This window comes from Manis javanica, chromosome 9 (genome assembly GCF_040802235.1).
Source record: "Manis javanica isolate MJ-LG chromosome 9, MJ_LKY, whole genome shotgun sequence".
In the NCBI taxonomy this organism is placed as follows: Eukaryota; Metazoa; Chordata; class Mammalia; order Pholidota; family Manidae; genus Manis; species Manis javanica.
Genome location: NC_133164.1, coordinates 28,816,326 through 28,834,912, shown reverse-complemented (window position 1 = coordinate 28,834,912; position 18,587 = coordinate 28,816,326). Strand labels below are relative to the sequence as shown.

General features: G+C 36.7%; 2 long non-coding RNA genes across 2 annotated transcripts in view; one reads left to right on the top strand and one right to left on the bottom strand.

Moving 5' to 3' along the window:
• LOC118970912 (uncharacterized) overlaps positions 1 to 15,083 on the bottom strand; it is a 28,089-nt gene extending 13,006 nt beyond the window's left edge. Inside the window, exons 1-2 of the long non-coding RNA XR_012121339.1 lie at positions 14,964 to 15,083; positions 12,247 to 12,316 (exon numbers count right to left, since the gene is read on the bottom strand). This is a non-coding gene — a long non-coding RNA (uncharacterized lncRNA). The remainder of the gene's footprint in view (positions 1 to 12,246; positions 12,317 to 14,963) is intronic.
• LOC140843506 (uncharacterized) overlaps positions 1 to 18,587 on the top strand; it is a 306,849-nt gene that overhangs the window by 227,210 nt on the left and 61,052 nt on the right. The gene's annotated exons all lie outside the window — the stretch shown is intronic.

Here is an 18,587-nt window from a genome sequence, read left to right as displayed (position 1 = left end):
CAAAAAATGGCCACACTTTCATTAGGATGAGTTTCTAAACAAGGCCCTAGATTAATGACTTAATGAAATAAGAGCAGAGTTGTGAGATTTGTCACATGCAGGTGAGCTATTTACTGTAATAGCAAAAGGTCAAGTGCTTGGTAATACTCACAGGACTTAGAATTTTATTTGGCAGTTTTAGAATCTAAGGTATTGAGCATGTGGTTTCACATTTGCTCCAGAGATTAGCCCAGCAAGGAGCAGCATAGAGGCAGTCCTAGAATTAGGGCCTATCACAGTAAACATGGAAGGATGGTTCTCAAGATTTATCAGAAATGGGAAAGAGATGACCCCAGTGCCCACTGCTAGTGGATTCAAAAGATGAAGTTGCCCTTGGTGCTGGAGGAAACCATACGTTGCATTTACAGGGTCTACTCTCAGTAATATTAAACTCCGTGGGACAGCTTAAGATGGTTCATTCTCTTAGAGGGGACTCTGCTTCAGACATCCCCAGACGCTGGAGGTCTGTGGCTTGCAATCTCACTCACACAGAGGGATGTCCTGTTGGCTACGCTTACCGATTGTCCCTCAAGTACCCTTCACTCTTCCTCTAGCTTTGGCTCCGTACAACAGCCTCTTGTTAATGGGTATGCCCCTGTGCTTTTTCTGGCAGTGTTATTCCTATCAGGACTGCTCTGCTGGGCTTGTCCACTACCCATTCTTCATGTGTTAGTTCATATTTCAACTCTTGCATGAGTATTTGTTGATGTGGTCATCTTAAAAAAAAAAAGAATACTTTCGAAGTGGTGGAAAGTTTACTAGCTCTAGAAAAAGGGCAGACAGAATCTCTGGAGTCTCTTCTTAGAAGAAGGAATCAGGGCCTTACCCTTATGACTTCATTCAACCTTCATTATTTTCATAAGGACCTTCCCTCCAAATACCATCACACTGGGGGCTGGGGTTGCAACATATGAATATTGGGAGGACACAAAATTGAGTCCTTAACAGACATATTCCAATACCACCGATAACAACAGTGTTGTTATCACTTTACAACACTTTACAACAGTGTTATCGGTGGTATTGGAATCTATTCTCTAATAACTTACTTTGTATTTTTGCAAGACTTATAAGTAATATTTGTCTGTAATTTCCTTTGTTTACTATTTTATCAGATTATATCTCTGTATTATTCTTGCTTCATAAAATGAATTTAAACGTTTTTGATCATTTGTGTCCTAGCTGAGACTAAATGATAGGTAGAATTATTTGGTGAAACCATTTGTCTCTGATACTATTTTAAATAGTTCCTTTACAACTTTATTTCTCCTCTGAATACTGATCTGTTTGAGTCTCCCAGCCTTACTGATATAATTCTGGTAAACTGAATCTCCCTCTAAAATTACCCATTTATTTGTTCAGAGATCTGCCTGAATTTCCCAAGAGCCAGCTTACTGGAGGCTGATCTATATTTACTCTAATTTAGGAAAGAAGACTAAATTCTGACTAATTTGACAAAAGTAAAGATCCATGACTTTCTTTTCCTTTGTATTTAGGTATTAGGGCACATATGTATCATAGTATATGTTTTTCATTTAAATAACCACTGTTCCTATTCATTTACACCTTACTTACCATTTTTCTTTTTTAAAATGAGAATATGCCTTTACTGTTGTGCAGGAGAGTGACAACAGCACCCCAAGGTCAGGAACCTGTCTTCTCTTCACTGCTATAATGTACAACATAGTGCCATACTCACAGTAGGGGTTCAAAAAATATATACTATTGTGAAAAGCAATATGGACCCTAATAGATGTTTGACATTTCATTATATTCTTCTAGTGGCATCTTTTAATGCAGAACCCCATGCTGAGCACAAAAATTGATTTAAGGGGATGTCTTTGTATAAAACTTTTGGTAGAATAGTAGCTATATAGTTCTGCTATACTGTGCAAAAATTCTAAATAATATATTTAGAGAGTAGCAATTGCCAAGAAGTATGAATAAGAAATGATAATTTGACATTTAAAAGAGTGAAAGCTTTGCACCATTAACCACAGAGAAATATGTGAGAATAAAAAACTGTCTATCAAAGGAAATATTTATGAACTAGTTGGAGTTCAAGGACAAATACATTTAACATCTAAAAGAAGTTGGCTGTTTTTTGCACATCTTTATGAAAGACTGACTTTGCCTACTTTCCCACAGTAAGTGAGGGGCAGTTTGGCTATTTATAGGGTAGGATTCCAGGGATCTATTAAACCTATTAAAATACCATTAATGGCATGATCATACATTTTTATGGGAGGCATTCATTTCTTCAGGTTGATCTTAGTGGATTTTCACACTCTATATTAGCATCATTACCAGCCATGAAAACAAGGTAGATGGATCGTTATTAGAGTATCAAGTGAACAGCACAGCAGTTTTATGAGTGACTGATCTGTTGTCAGCAGTGAGCAGTCTTTCAGTGTGAAAGTGACCTTGGGATAAATACCACTTTTTCTATATTGTTTCATTCATTATAGGTTCCTTATAGTGGAAGGTATAACATGGAGATCCCTTTGTTGGAAACATCATAAATAATTTCATATAGTATCATTTAAGAGAAAAAAAGAATTCACTTGAAAATAATGAAACATTCATTTTAATAAAAAGGTAGAATTTAGTAAGACTCTGTATTTAAGTTTGATTTGTCTCTTTTTGTGGTTTTCTTGCCACTATATTTAAACAGATAACCACAGTTGAAAAATATGCCATTATATTTCAAGTTTTCAGACACATTTTAAAGCACAAGATGATGTTATTTGTGAACTGATTTAGATTAACCAAGCCATAATGTACCAAAAGTAACAGATTACATTGAGCAAGCCTTTTAAAAATGTTTTTTTTAAACATATCTGATCTCTTATGCTTAATTACTTTACCCTTTGGGCCAAGTAAAGGAAAGCTTTCTGTATCAGCATCAGCTCTCATATATAGCTGTAGAATCATAAATGTGTACATGACAGTGGTGAAGACACGTGAGCCCATATTATAATTTAGACATACACACAAAAATACTTTAGTAACTTACATTTCACATGGGCTGCATAAATATGAGAATAAACAATTATCTAGATAATTCATAAATAAATTCAATAAGTATTTCAATATTGTCATCTATTTGCCTGTGAACTGTGGGAGACAAGGAGAAAATGATTATACCTCTACTTTTGTCTGGAATATTTTATAATTGAGGCCAGATGTTTGAGCTGTGTTTTTCTTAGATTTATTTTTTATATTTAAAATTCTCAAGACTGCATTTGTGGGCTCAGTCTGAGGTTAATCAGAGTCTCATAGTAGCTATGTGGATTATTAAACTATATCTGTAGTATACTGATTTTATTGAGCTGAAATTTTCCATTCTGTCTGGTTGTTATATTGAGGGTAAGGTCCATACAGTGTAGATACATTACTTAAGTGATACAGTTTTTTGATGCTTCAGCCTTTACATGATAAATAGTAATTGAGTAGATTGAAATGCATACAATTCTTTGCTTTTTTAAAAAAAATAACCAGCTTATGCTCAAATACGCAAATACAATTCTTTGCTTTTTAAAAAAATAAGCAGCTTATGCTCAAATACGCAAATACATCGGAACCTTTGTGCACTACTATTCTTAGGGGCCAAGTAATGAAAACATTTCAGGTGAGATAGTGAAGATATTTCAGCATTAAAATCTTGGTAATTCATTATGACTAAAACTGAACTAATTTCTCTTCCTGGCTCCCAATCCTGAACAATAGAATATCATTTACTCCCTGTCTCAAATCATGAGTTCCCCAATTACCCAGTCTCTCGAGATGGAAATCCAGTTGTCATCCTGACAACTCCTCCTTCCTCAAACTTATTCTCACCAATTTCTGTCAGTTCCATTTGTGCAATATCTCTCAAATCACTTCCATTCTTTCCTTAGTTTTAAAGATATATTCATCTGTAGGTTTCATGTGCAATCCTGGGCCTTCATTTATCATGCCATGTAAGAAACCATAATGCAAGGATGTGAAGATACCATTAGCATGAGAACAACATCAATTCTGCTGTAGTTAATTAAAATCAAATGTTTGCTAAAAATTTATCTCAAAATTGATCATTGTACTTCATTAGTTGTTGGCAGAATAATTGAGAAATAGGATGCTCTGATATATTCTGCACTTTTTTCCAGTTATTAAAAACAATTTTGATAATGTTTGTTCCTTTCATACAAACTTACAAGTTCTATATTGCCTCTAGGATAAGGTTCACATTCCTTGACAAGCCATACAAATCTTACCAACATAATTCCTTGCACATTACAGGAAATCTATCATCTGTCTATCTGTCCCCTATGAAATATATAATAGATGCTATATATATATACACAAATACATACATATACACATATACATTGTCAATATCAATATATAATAGTTGGCTTTATTAACAAGTAATTATAAGAGGTTAGCATGGAGATGACTGCTGTCCATTTTAGTTAAATCAGCATGTGCCTGAGAGAAGTCAAAATTGTACCTCATCCATTTTGGCTCTCTTTCAGTTGCCTTGCAGGAACATATCTATCCCCAAGATAATTTATGAAAAATTTTACTTTCAATCTCAATCTGTTCTGGTCCTTATAAATCCTAGTTTTACCTGATAGCTTTTATATTTCACTAATTTTAATAAAATATGAAAAACTATGGAGCCATGAACACCAAATAATGGAGTCAAGTTAAAAATTGGGGTAGAGAGGGATGCAAGAGACATTATAAAAATATTATCATTGCAATCCAAGGCATTCTGGCACCAGACCGAACTTGCCTTTGTTTTCTTCCTGTGTTCTCTTTACAGCCAAGTACTTTCCCAATTCCAATAAAATATTTCTTTATAATAATCCAATATATTAAAAAATTTAAAGGTATTCAGAGCTAACATTAATTCAACAATTCAAATTAAAGAACATTTTATTCAACATTTATTGCTTACAAAGCCCTGTTATGGATGCTAATGATATAAGTCTCTAACAATCCACACAATAGTTGAAAAGACGTATACATAGGTATCTGTGTACAGAACAGAAAGACTGTGACTCACCTTATACCTGTACTCTGAATTTTAGTGAATGGCACCCTTAACCAACCAGGGACCCAGGTCATAAACCTGGAAGATTATTTTACCTACTTCCTCCTATTCTCTACTTCAAAAACAAGTCGCCAACTCCAGTCGACTGTATTTTCCACCATTCATCCCTGATGTTCCCTAGCATCCTCTGTCTACCTACCTACCTACCCACCCACCTACATTCATACATAAACTCTTCTAATTCATTCTCCGTATTTAACCCTTTATCATGTCTCATTGATTCTCTCTCCAGAATAATTAATATGAAATATATCTCAATACAAATGCAATGATCAACTCTGAGAACACTAGAGTAAATGTTCTAAAAAGTAATCTGAATTGTGTCCATCCTCAACTTAAGTGCAAATATTTTGCTATTACCTATAAGGGTCTGCATGATCTTTCCTCTTCTGATACTCATCCAATTAGCACATATTTACAGAGAGCTCACTGAGTGCCAGGTTAGATGCTGTCTACATAATAGTAAGACATATATGCTTTCTCTCAACATCTTAGATTCTAGTGGAGGATCTAGACATAAGTATGTTGGTAAATAAATCATAAAATAATAAAATATTTTGATGAATGCCCTAAAAGAAACAAAGTTAATTCTAAACCATAATGGGATGAGGGAACATCAGTGTATGACAGGGTAGCCAGATGAGCAGGTGAGGGGTCACTCAGAATGAAAAGTCATGGCTTGAGGTCGAGCCAGCCACAGGAAGAGTGGGGACAAGGTGTCCCAAACAGAGGGTTCTGCATGTGGAAAATTCCTGATTTAGGACAAGAAAGAGGGCCTGAGTGTCCAGATCAAAGTGATGTAAGAGGAGAGAGTCAGGAAAAGTGGTACAGATGTTAAGTCAGGGCTTGTATTCATTCTCTATTGCCGTATGACAAATTACCACAAATCAGTTTATCTAATCCACACTTTCCAGGGATCAGGAGTCTGGACATAGCTTAACTGGGTCCTCAGCTTGGGTCTTAGTCTTACAAGGCTGCATTCATGGCCTTGGCCGGTGTTTTCATTCTGGAGCTTGGCTCACATGGTGGTTGGCAGATTTCCATTCCTCGTGCTTTAGGACTGCACATCCCATTTTCTTGCTGCCAGGGGCCAGCCACTCTTAGCTTCTAGATGTCACCCTTACCATATGGCCTTCATACAGGCCTCTCATAACATGGCACCTGACTTCCTCAAGGCCAGCAAGAGTAGCTCTCACTCCAGTCTACCACAACAGGGTCTTCTCTGATGCAATGCAGTTATGGAGTGACAGTCCTATTATTTTTTTGCCAGATTCTGTTGGTTAGAAGCAAGTCAGTTTCTATAGTGCTCACAGGGAGAGGATTATACAAATGCATGACTCACTGGCAGTTACTATAGTGGGTTTCTGCCACAGGGATCAATCATGTAAGTCATGGTAAGGAATTTGGATTTATTTGGAAATGGGAGTGGAAGAAAGAAAGAAAGAAGGAAGGGACGAATTGTGTCCCAGGGAGTATGATTTAGGAGGATTCAACTATGTTTAGTGGCTCAGAGATTTCCTGGAGAAGATGGTCCTGGGTTAATAGACTGATGGATGAATACAGACACAGATGACATCAGATGAAGTTAATATTTGTGCAAGGACTGCAGGTGGACAAGAGTAGGGTGTGGCTGGGGGAGAGCACATAAACGGGGAGTGTTCAGGATGCACAGGTTCAAAAGGAAACAGAATCCAAATGAATCTGAATGTAGTAGGAGAGTTTGGATGGTCTTAACAGAGATCTGTGTTATCAGGCACACTAGTTTGGAAGATATGCCTGGTGCTGACAATAGGGGACGGAATTGGAGGAAGAACTCAGAACAGATAAGGAGACTCCTACTTGCAGTGAATTTTTAAAACCATTTTTAATACAGTTTAAATCTTTGAACTACACAACTAGAAAATATCAGAACAATTTTATTTCTTCCTTTCTTTTTCAACTGCTTCACTGAGATATGATGGACATCCATGAAACTGTGGATATTTAATGCACACAACTTGGTGTGTTTGGAGAAAAGTATACACCAGTGAAACTGTCATCACTATCAATGCTGTAAGCTACCCATCACCTCGAAATGGTTTCTCCCACCTTTCCTCTTTAACTTTTGAACAATTTCATTAGAAACAGCTGCATCCTAGAGAGTAACTGGGATAAAACTTTCCTCTGTTTGTAAGGATTCTTTAAAAGGACCAAGACGTAAGAGCATCTCAAAAGAACTAGGTGTCCTTCCTTTAACTGGAAATTTTCAATTTTCAGTAAAAAGAATTCAGGTAAGGAACTAGGACCTGTAATGTATGTGTCTGCAAGGTAGACAATTTTAAATACCCTGGGACTGGAAGCTGGCTCTGCCCTTTTTATCTTTGCATCCCCAGGCCCTATCATACTAAAGACTTCAAAAATACTTTAAATGAACAAATAAATGAATAACTAGTCACATCAAATAAATGTCATTATTCCAGCCACCAGACCACTACCTCTTTCTGCCCTGTTCTCTCTACCCTGCCTTTCATTTCCTTTCTAATGTCCAAATTCATCGTGAAGATTCAAGGCATATTCTAGTCTCAAAATCTCAATGCATTAATTTTTTTTATTTTGATATCGTTAATGTACAATTACTTGAACATTATGGTTACTAGACTCCCCCTATTATCAAGTCTCCCCCACATACCCCATTCAATGCATTAATTTTTATCTTGTTCATGTTAGAATAAAATTTATTGTGTCTTGTGTTAGAATACCAATTGCCTTATCCGCAGAGGCTGTTATCCATGAGATCACTCGCAATACGTAAGGCAAACCTAATTGACTGAGTGCTGATGATGATTGTGCTTGGCTTTACACTGTCTTTGAGATTAAATTTAGATGATTTTCCATCCAAGCCTTCAATTTAATGCCAAACTGATCACTAAATTTTGGGTAATGGAAGAATAACCCCTAGGATATTACTTCTGAGCGAATAAGTGATGATAATGAGATAAGATAAAGAAGGAAAAACCAATGTTTACTAATGTATGATTAAAGACATATTTGATATTTTATTCAGTACAAATATTTAAATATTCTTTCTGGAACTTCCTCAATAAATAGCATATTAGCATTTAGAATTATTTACAATATTTATGTGCAGTTCCTCATTTACATTCATTAATATTAAAAAAGAATGAGGCTATTTTTTTTTCACGTAATGAAATTCTGGCAAATAAGATGTTTCTCTCCCCTTAGCTCTGTGCTTGGCTTCTAGAAATCATTAATAAATATTTGTTAAGGACATATGCACCCCTATGTTTATCACAGCACTATTTACAATAGCCAAGAAATGGAAGCAACCTAAGTGTCCATCAGTAGACGAATGGATGAAGAAGAGGTGGTACCTATACACAATGGAATACTATTCAGCCATAAGAAAGAAACAAATCCTACCATTTGCAGCAACATGGATGGAGCTAGAGGGTATTATGCTCAGTGAAATAAGCCAGGCAGAGAAAGACAAGTATCAAATGATTTCACTCATCTGTGAATATCCTAGGGGTTATTCTTCCATTACCCAAAATTTAGTGATCAGTTTGGCATTAAATTGAAGGCTTGGATGGAAAATCATCTAAATTTAATCTCAAAGACAGTGTAAAGCCAAGCACAATCATCATCAGCACTCAGTCAATTAGGTTTGCCTTACGTATTGCGAGTGATCTCATGGATAACAGCCTCTGCGGATAGGAACAAAGAAAAAACTGAAGGAACAAAACAGCAGTAGACTCACAGAACCCAAGAATGGACTAACAGTTACCAAACAGAAAGGAACTGGGGAGGATGGGTGGGGAGGGAGGATAAGGGGAAAAAGGGGGATTATGATTAGCACACATAATGTAGTGGGGGGGGAATACGGAGAAGGCAGTATAACACAGAGAAGACAAGTGGTGATTCCATAGCATCTTACTACACTGATGGACACTGATGCAATGGGTTTTGTGGTGGGGACTTGATAATAAGGGGAGTCTAGTAACCATAATATTGTTCATGTAATTGTACATTAATAATAGCAAAATAAAAACAAATAAATAAATTTAAAAAACCAAAATATTTGTTAAATAATTTTTTTAATCTTAAAAACTCAAAGTTATATTTCTCTGTTGGTGTGGATTGAATAAATTACTCAAAATAACTAATGCAGACTTTACATTAACTGCTTTAGTCTACGTAGTTTTAATACTTAAATAAATACTTTTAGTACATCAATATGTAATATTCAGTATCCGCTTTGATAAATTATTTCCATTATTTCTTTGATAAATTGTTTTTATTCTAAATTATTTCTAAAAAAGAAGATTAGAGTGAGAAAGATTATTTGAATAGGCTTCTGTTAGAGTATGGCACATCTGAGATTTGAAAACCCTTGAGAAGTTTCTAACATGGTTTAGTGTACTAGGAGGTTTGATACCGTAAGTAATGTTTGAAATCTAGTGACACTACAGAAAAGCACAAGCAAGTCCAAGGGCCGCCCGTGAGACATGGCAGAGCTTTATCTGTTTCTGAATGTGGAAGACGTGTGTGAAGTCTGTTCTACTGAAAACCATCCACTATACATAAAATTTTGTGATAACAGGCTCTATTTATTTTTATTAAAAATGATGATTTCCTATCACAAAATAAGGTCTTCTTATTATGAATAATTTCAACTATTAAAAATTACATTAAAAAATTCATCCATAACCTCACCATAAAGGAATAAAGACTACATTGTTATCTTTCTTTTCTGAGTATTTCTATGCATCATTTTTTTACCTAGCTGTGTTTATATATTACATGTACAAGTTTATAGTAATTTAGGGGAATGTATGAAATGTAAAAAACACAGGCAGGGTAACAAAGAAAACAGCCAGAATTCTATGAACAAATATAGCTTCTTAACATTTAAATGTGTTTTCTAATTTTCTTTATTTCCCATCTATATTGACATCATCTTTTATATTCTTATTGTGAAGGACAGTTATCAGAAGGATATTCTGGATGGAAGAAGTGTATATTGGGTCTTGTTGAAAGAGTATATTTCTACGAATAGGCTGATTTATTCATTTTTCTTGAACAAAATCAAGGAGTCAAATGATTCAATATAATATTTTAAAGTATGAAAAGCAATTTCTCAAGTTCCTTGGAAATGAACAGGATCATTCTCTACACAGTTCTGATTTTGTGGAGAGAATTTCCCTTTGTGTACCAACTCTTAATGAAAGTAATATTATATAGAGCTTAAGTTCAAAGTCAGGCTCTGTCCCTTGGAAGGTGAGTGACCTTGGACAAGCTATTTACTCTCTGTGTGCTTCATGGTCACCTTGATAAAATGAGGACAGATGAGTTCATACGTGTGAACTGCTTAGAACAGTACCTACCACTTGGTGAGAGCTATATAAATATAAAAGAAACATTACCTAAATTGAAAAAATTTAAGGAGCTCTAAAACAGGATCATATTGTTCCAGGTGAAGTAAGTAAAAAGAGATGATGCCTTACCAGGACAAAACAACACATTAAAAAAAAAATCCTACAAGTTCCTGGCAGAAAAATAGGTTCCTTACAAAATCAAAACCTCACACTTCCTCTCTATCATAAAGGGGAGAGTGGAGGGCTGTAGGTATAATCCTCTGAGAAAATGAGTTGAGACAGAAGAAATGTACATTCAAATCATCTTTCATACTAAAAGAAACAAAAACCAATTCTCAAGGACAAAAGAACTAGAAAATCACCATCATAAACCTTGATTTGAAACCAAAGATTTAACCTCTACTTCAAATGACTTAGAGGTGAGATAATTTAAGAACTGAAAGATACAGAAAGTTTTAGAATTGTAAAGAATTATTGTTATTAATGTTAAGAATAATAGCAGTTAACATTCACTAGGTCTTATTTCATGCCCAGTACTTGCTGTGAATTATATCATCTTTACAATTACCTTTGACATGAACACTCTTGTCTCTCCCTATTTACATTTTCCCCAAGATTGCTACAGTTTATAAATGTCTTGCTTGGATTTAAGCTCACAATTTTAATCATTACACTAAAACCTTCCCTTGCTGTGTTTGAACTGCAACATCAAGTTTAGATTAATTAATTACAGCCTGGTGCCGAAACTTTGTCCAGCTTTTTCTTTCCTATTTTTACTCCTTTGCTAATCTCCACTAAAGTGTCTTCCTTTGCTGGCACTGTATGCATAATTCATACAATGTCTACTGCCACATACAACCCCTTTAACCAGTTCAGAAGATATTTGCTCTTTCCAGAACTTTGATTTAAAAAAACTACATCTTTTAATATTTCTTCTATCCCGAATGTTTATGTTCCTCACTTTTTTCAACTGTCCTCAGAAGCATGCCTTTTTTCAGCTTTTCCCCTCTGTCTGCCCTTTTTATTTGCTTTTAGTAATAGCTTCCCAAGTTAATCCTCTGATTTATGTATTTAATTTTCCTTGATGCCATTGCAAATTTAAATTTAAGATGATTAGTTTACTTTTTGACTCTGATCTTCCTCTTCTTCCTTTACAACCCATATTTTCATTTCAGCTTGTTACTTCCACACAACTTCTCTTCGTATGGCATTGAAATCATCATGTCTTCTTGTTTTCTAACATCGATGTCCAATGATGTAGCATTTTTTTCTTCTAAGTAACGTAATGATTAATTTGAATCTTTTTCCCCAAATAATGTAGTTACATTGATTCTAATGCTAAAGGATGGGTTTCCTTTCCCTTCTTTACTGTGGAATTTTTTTATAGGCCTTATTTTAGTCTTTCTGTCTCTCTCTATATCCTTAAACTAGTAGAATTCTATCCAAATTTGTCATTGCCAATAGACTGAAAGCGTAACTTGTTTTTGACCCACTCTCTATTTATTTAAAAGATGGTCACAGTAAACCATAAGATGAACTGGTGTGCATGGGTCTCCGGCCAGTTCCTACTGTGAGGCAGTTTTGTGTGTGTCTGGGTGTCCTGCACCCCCACCCCAGTGGAGGTCTGCTGCAGGAGAGTGTCCCTCATGGTCGGAGTCTCCGTCGCTGAGTATATGGTGCCCGTGAAAGGCTTAAACTTAGTCTCCCTCGCCTTCTTGCCTCTGCTCTTACCTGCAGCAGTTGCCTCCTTCTGCCTTTCCACTGTTCATCCTGAGAACCCAATTCACCCTATTCCTCTGTCCTATAGGAAATAAGGAAAAGAGGGAAAGGAGGAGGAAAGATGGATGAAGAGCATTAGAACTGAATTTTTTTTTGCTTCCTCTTCTTGCATCCACATTAACCCCTGAAATGATAGTGGCGAATCAAAGGATTCACCTCTCAGATCCAGCAGATTGAGTGAATCTTGGTGTGGTTAGTGTCTGTACTACAGAGCAACGAATCCTATGATACCTTTTAATAGGAAATAAATTTAAAATATGTGTTATGATTTCTTTCATTTATTCTAGATTCAAAATGGACACACTTTTCTTTGCATTACTTGATATATGCAAAGAAATTTGTTTTTCTAAATCCGCATGATCCTTTGTAGATCTTTGCACAGACATTCAGTATGGTCTCATTTTTTAAAATTTTTATGTATTTCAGAGGCATGTCTTGTCTTTTCTTGCACTGAGGTGATAGTCACATGAGTCTTTCAAGGCTTATTATTAGTGATGTATATGAATAAATTTGATGGACAGAAATTATATTTCCTATTCCTGCTTTCAATAGTTGTCTGAAGCCATACCATGTGCAGATGCTAATATAGCAGAGGTATTTTGCAACCACTGTGTATCAGACATGGCTCATGTGTACATCGAATAATGTATATTGAGGGTTTTTGGAACAGGGCATTTTCAAACGTAAAGAGCTCTAGCTCAGGCAGCAATTTAATCATAGTATGTGTGACAGGCAACATCATCTACATTTTTCCTTTTTCTGTGGCTGCTATATAAAATTTGAAAACTGAGGGGAATGAGAAAGATGGTAGCAGGATTGAATTTCACGAGGGTAATGAGGTATTTTATTCAAGCTATTTCAACCTTCACAACTGCTTTTCAAACACCTCCTTGTGCTAGTCATTGTGCCAGACCCAGGGTACACAGAAGTTATCAAAACAAGCAACGTTTTTGGGGAGACATATACAACAAATAATCCCACCAAATATATCTCATTTGTGTTGTGAGGAATCCTATGAAGCAAAATATAGGATTGAGATAGTGTATCAGAGAGAACTAATCTAGGTGGCTCTGAGAAGCCCACCCTTGAAGCAGTGGCATTCAAAGTGAGAAATGAAAGAGGAGGTGGGGTTGAGTTAGCATATGGTTGGGGAGGTGTGGTGATGGATGTGGGAAGGCCCTGAGGTGGGAATAAAGCCCAGTAGATTTGAATGAAATGCTGGATGGGAATGTGGTAGAAAAGGAGACTTAATCTCTGGTAGGGACTGAGTCCTTCAGATTATGTGAAGGCTTTTGAACTTGAAGCCTATAAGCAATGCGATTCCACTACAGGTGAAAGGGCCATTCAGGAGGTGAAGGCAACATACAGCTTGTCATGAACATGCTCAGAGCAGTTAGAAATCTGCTGTGGAAATTAGCCAAGAGATGATGGAAGCTTGGACTTGCTGGCAACCAGCTATGAGGGAAGAACACAGATTAAAAAGTTGGTATCAGTAAGATGCAAGACTTTGTCCTGTCTTTTAACTGTTGCATTTGTAGATATAAATGTAGAATTGTTAAATATTAGAGGTCAGGAGTCCTGGTTATCATATGGTTCTTCCTCCTTGTTTTACAGATAAAAATCAACTTTCCCAGATCATGAGAGTTTGGGGACAGAATTGGGAACAAAATCCAGAATCTAGTTTGTGCTTATCTTACAATTCTAAAAACATCCTAATATTTATATTTTAGCCTTAGGAAGCACTGAAGTAGCCATGAGTATTTTCTGGTGCACTGCTGCAGAGAAGTCAGGATTTCAATATTCTGATTATATTTTCACAGTGACAGGCTACCTCAAATTAGAGATGGAGTATTAAGACTTAGAGTGACTTTTAGGTTTCATAGGAATCGAAATGCTAGTATTAAAATGCTTGTCTCCTTCTACTCATGCTTCAATTATCTCAAACAGTTTAAATGTAAGGACTGTAGGAGTACAGATTGATCAGGTTTCCTCCTAACATAACTGTGAGACAGATGTCTAGGAGGTATGAGGGATCAGGTTTGAGACTCACCTTCTTCACCCTCGTTCTAAAATTTAATTAGCCAGTGTACCTATTAAACTATTGTGATGAAACTCAAGAGTCTGGGGCCCACTTGAGTCTGGCTAATGGAGTCTCTGGGAATAAGCAGTGTCAGAAATAGATGCATTTGACTTTAGCTTCTTTCTTACCTCCAGAAATAAGCTTTACTAACCAGAAATAGAATTCATGAAATGTGCTGAATAATGGTGAATGTGTATAATATGATCACCTGCCAAGACCTTGTAATTAAATTAGTAGAAGTGACTGAATTTGCCCATTTCCGTGTGTTCAGCCTGCCAACCTCAGCATACTGCTTCGGCATCTTGCCTATTGGTCTTCCACCTAGGATGGCAGCATAAAAATGTGAGAAATCCGATTGACTTATCCATTTAGACAGAATGACTCCTGCCTTAGAATTCACTATGGATCTCACTTCTAAATCAGTTTTGACTGGGGTGGCACTTTAATTCATATTTTTTACACCACATTTAAGTTTTGTTGAGTTAAATGATCCAAAATACATGCATGACTACATTTTTAAAAGGTTAAACATTGCCATAAACCTGTGGCACTCAAGTTTCTAAGGGAGAAACTGAAATTAGAGACTCACCCTTCACGTGTCTTCCCCACCAGCTCTGTATTTTGTAACCGAACAGGCTCTCTGGTATGAAGGGGCCCCGGTTCCACCTTAGCTGGTCGTTATCCTCTGTAGAGGCCCCCATTAGACCCAGTATCACTGTCAGCATGTGCATTCGTGGAAAGGCATGGGGGCTATTATATCGTCCAGCAGGGGCAGCAGTGTTGCTGACCTGGTTATCAACTGGCATTGTTACTTGATTCAACAATGGAGATGTGGGCTGGTGAGTTCAATACAGCTGATAGGACACAATCCAGGCAGCAATAAGGCAGGTCCGTGAACATTCTACCTTCTCTACCAGTTCATCCTGGAACTTTTATCACAGTCAATGGTGAATATACTACTGATCACATTTAATTATTTTCAGGGGAGCTGAGATTTTTTTTTCATTTTCTGGCTTCTCTTTGGCGAACAGGTTAGACTAGCCATGATTTCCATACTTCTACCTCTTTCCTTGGGTATTTTAATTTCAGAGACTGAGGTCAGATGTAAAGGTAGAAAGGTCCTATAATGTAGTCTTTGGCAGAGATCCTTAGATACCCTGGGTAATCTTTTCATGTAATACCAGGAAAAAACTCCTGGGGTAGAAGCTGTGGGTGGCTTAAATCCCCCGGGGATAAACGTGACTATTTTCACCATTCTTTTCCATGTCTAACAATCTACTTAAATAAAGTTCCAGTACGGCACACAGTGGATATCTAGAATTGGGCCAATGGACAAGAACTGATAAATTTGGTTTTAGCAGTTTCCCTGATGCTGATATCTCAGGGTGACCAAGAATCTAAGTAACATTCCATTTCCCCAGCACTACACATGATCTCCATTGAGCAAGATGAAGGAAGGAGTGAATGCAATCACATTATTCCTGTAAAGGTCAGGGTTTTGTTAGGGTTTAATTATGAAAATATGACCCTTCTATCCCCTAAACATTTACCGTTTTTGTATACATGTTTGTTATTTCCTCCAACTTTTATAGGTCATTTTTATCTAGGATTTCTAGATAAATATCTAGATAAATAAATGTCTAGGAAATAGATTTGATAAGAGCAAGACGGAAGCACTAGGTGCAGAATATTCTAGGGTAAGGAATGGTGGAACCTAGTGACCCAAGTCTGCTCTAACCAACACTGTGATCCAGGACAAAACACTTTACACCTGATCCTCAGTGTCTTCATCTGTTAAATACCTTGGCCAGGCAATAGCTATAGTCACTGATGCCTTTAAAAGGTATAATTCTATTCTTGGCTTTGTTTTTCAAACAGCTTGTCTTATTTCTTTCATGCAGATATTAGTGGTGCCTTTTAATGGCTTGTTTAATGGTGTTTCTTAAAAGTGGCTTTGATATTACCATAATGGAAAGAAAAGGATAGTAGTGGTAGATGCTGTGATGTGCCACTCAGACTTCCTTTAGGAGTAACATATTGCTCCAGCTGGTGGATCTTCCATCCAGCGCTCAGTGATCAGCTTCTCCAGGGCTGCCTCACTGAGAAGAGCCACCTTGCCTCAAATCATACATGGAGATGTTAAGGTTAAGCCTCCTCACCTGAACTCTGAAACACCAAGAAGCATCATCCTTGATTCAGAGCTTCCCATATGGTTGACTAAGACCCTCCTTGTGACCACATCATAGCCCAACATCTTAGAGCCCAAATTCTGCTTCCTTCCCTTCCCTCCCTTCTCTGACAAGCACTGTTCTCAGGGGGGCTCCCTAATAATCTTCCTCCATGCTAATCCCCATCTTAGAGCGGGCTTCCCTGATTGCTCAACGTGCACAGACAGTGTATAATACCTCTCTTTTATTACTGGGTCATGTGTTACTCATTTAAGGTCCCAGGACAGTGTTTTCTGCTTTCCCATAATAAAATGCCTCTGAATGTGCTGGGGCAGTCATTTTCTGATGTTGCATTTTATGGTCTCTTTCTCTTATGTAGCATAAACCCAGGTAAATAGCTTGTCTATACTTTGCAGACTCATTAAATGCATTGATTATTCAAGAAGGTTGAACGTGTTATTTATGGCTTCCTTGGATAAATGTATTTTTAAAACTTCAGTGTTTGTAAATAATTTGAGTTCACTGGAATGATTCTGACAGATTATTTAACAAGACACTGAGTGTTGTAAAGAGGTGGCTTTATTTCATTGCTTGGTGTTTTAGCCATTCTTATGATATCTTTTCATTTATGAAAGCAGCCTAATTTTAAGCATATTTTATTTTATCTTAAAAAAGTACACCATTAAATAGAAACCTAAGATATTGCACTGTGTTTTAGTTCAAAAAGAACTGAAATCAATATATGAAAAGGATAGTGATAGATGTTTTTGAATGAATTTAGCCTACACTATTCAACATTAAATGAAAAGTATGTAAATAAGAACTGTAAGAGGATGGACTCTAGACAGAAGGAATATTTTCTCACTGATAGTCTCTGAGGAGCGTAGCAGAGTAGATTTAACTCAGTGTCATCTCAATACGAGAAAAGGAAAAAATGGACCACTGAGACATTCATTGTGGAAACATCAAATATTTTTGTAAGTAACATTTACTTACAAACATTTTAATTTCTATATAATGAGAGAATATAAACAGGGTATCAATTATCTAAACTAGAGGTAATTTTCTTTTAACGAGGACACTAGTATTCAGACATTTTCCTCTCCCAGCCTCTCCTCACCACCTCCAATTTCTAGACGTCATGTATGATCTTTTGGTACCAAGTCTCTCAATGATAGAGAACAGGGTAGTTATCCTAGTTAGGAATGGATGAGTTACAGAGTAACATAAGGATGCAGCAAGCAGAAACAGAGACCAACTTCATGGGCCACATACATTATTTTGTTGCACTGAGATTTTGCATAGAAACTGTGTTGTCATGCATCACATTCCTAGGCTTCAGGAGCGCATGAACAGTTGTTATAGGCCTGTGAGGAAAATCATCTCAGCATAAACAGGAAAGGATAATGCAGACAAACATGTGTGACCTGTCTGTATCTGACACAGTGCTAGACCCTTTTATCACAATATCCCTGGAACCCAGAAGAGGCTCGAATTGTTGAGCACTCTTTACAGAGAAGTTAGTAACTTGGCCAACATTGCACAGTTAGGAAAAGAAGTCAGGATTCAAAGCAAGATCAGCGAGGCTCTGAAGCCCATACAGGATCTTTCCATTACACCAGCAATAATGACTATGAGCACTGGGCACCATCCTGGGCTCTTCAGGCCCCATATCACCCCCTTCTCTCCACCCACTTCTGCCTCCTCCTCCCCTTCTCACTTTTTCCCTCCTCCTCCTCCTTTTTGTACATCCGATTTGCTTGTCTATTTAATGAGGGCTTGGGATCTTAGCTACGAACTACAAGGATGTTGAAGGCAAGAAATATGTAAAAGTTAATTACTATCCAATGTTAGAATGAGTAATAGCGCTATGAAAAATTTAGCTTCAACTCACCTGAGCTCTCTTCCCCTCCTTAAATAGCAAATAATCCAGCTACAGAGGACTTTTTAAATTACAGTGAGCAAAGGATGAATTCATCCCATAGACCTAGTGTATATGTGTAAGACAAACCCATCACTAATAAAGTCATTTATCACATTTCTGG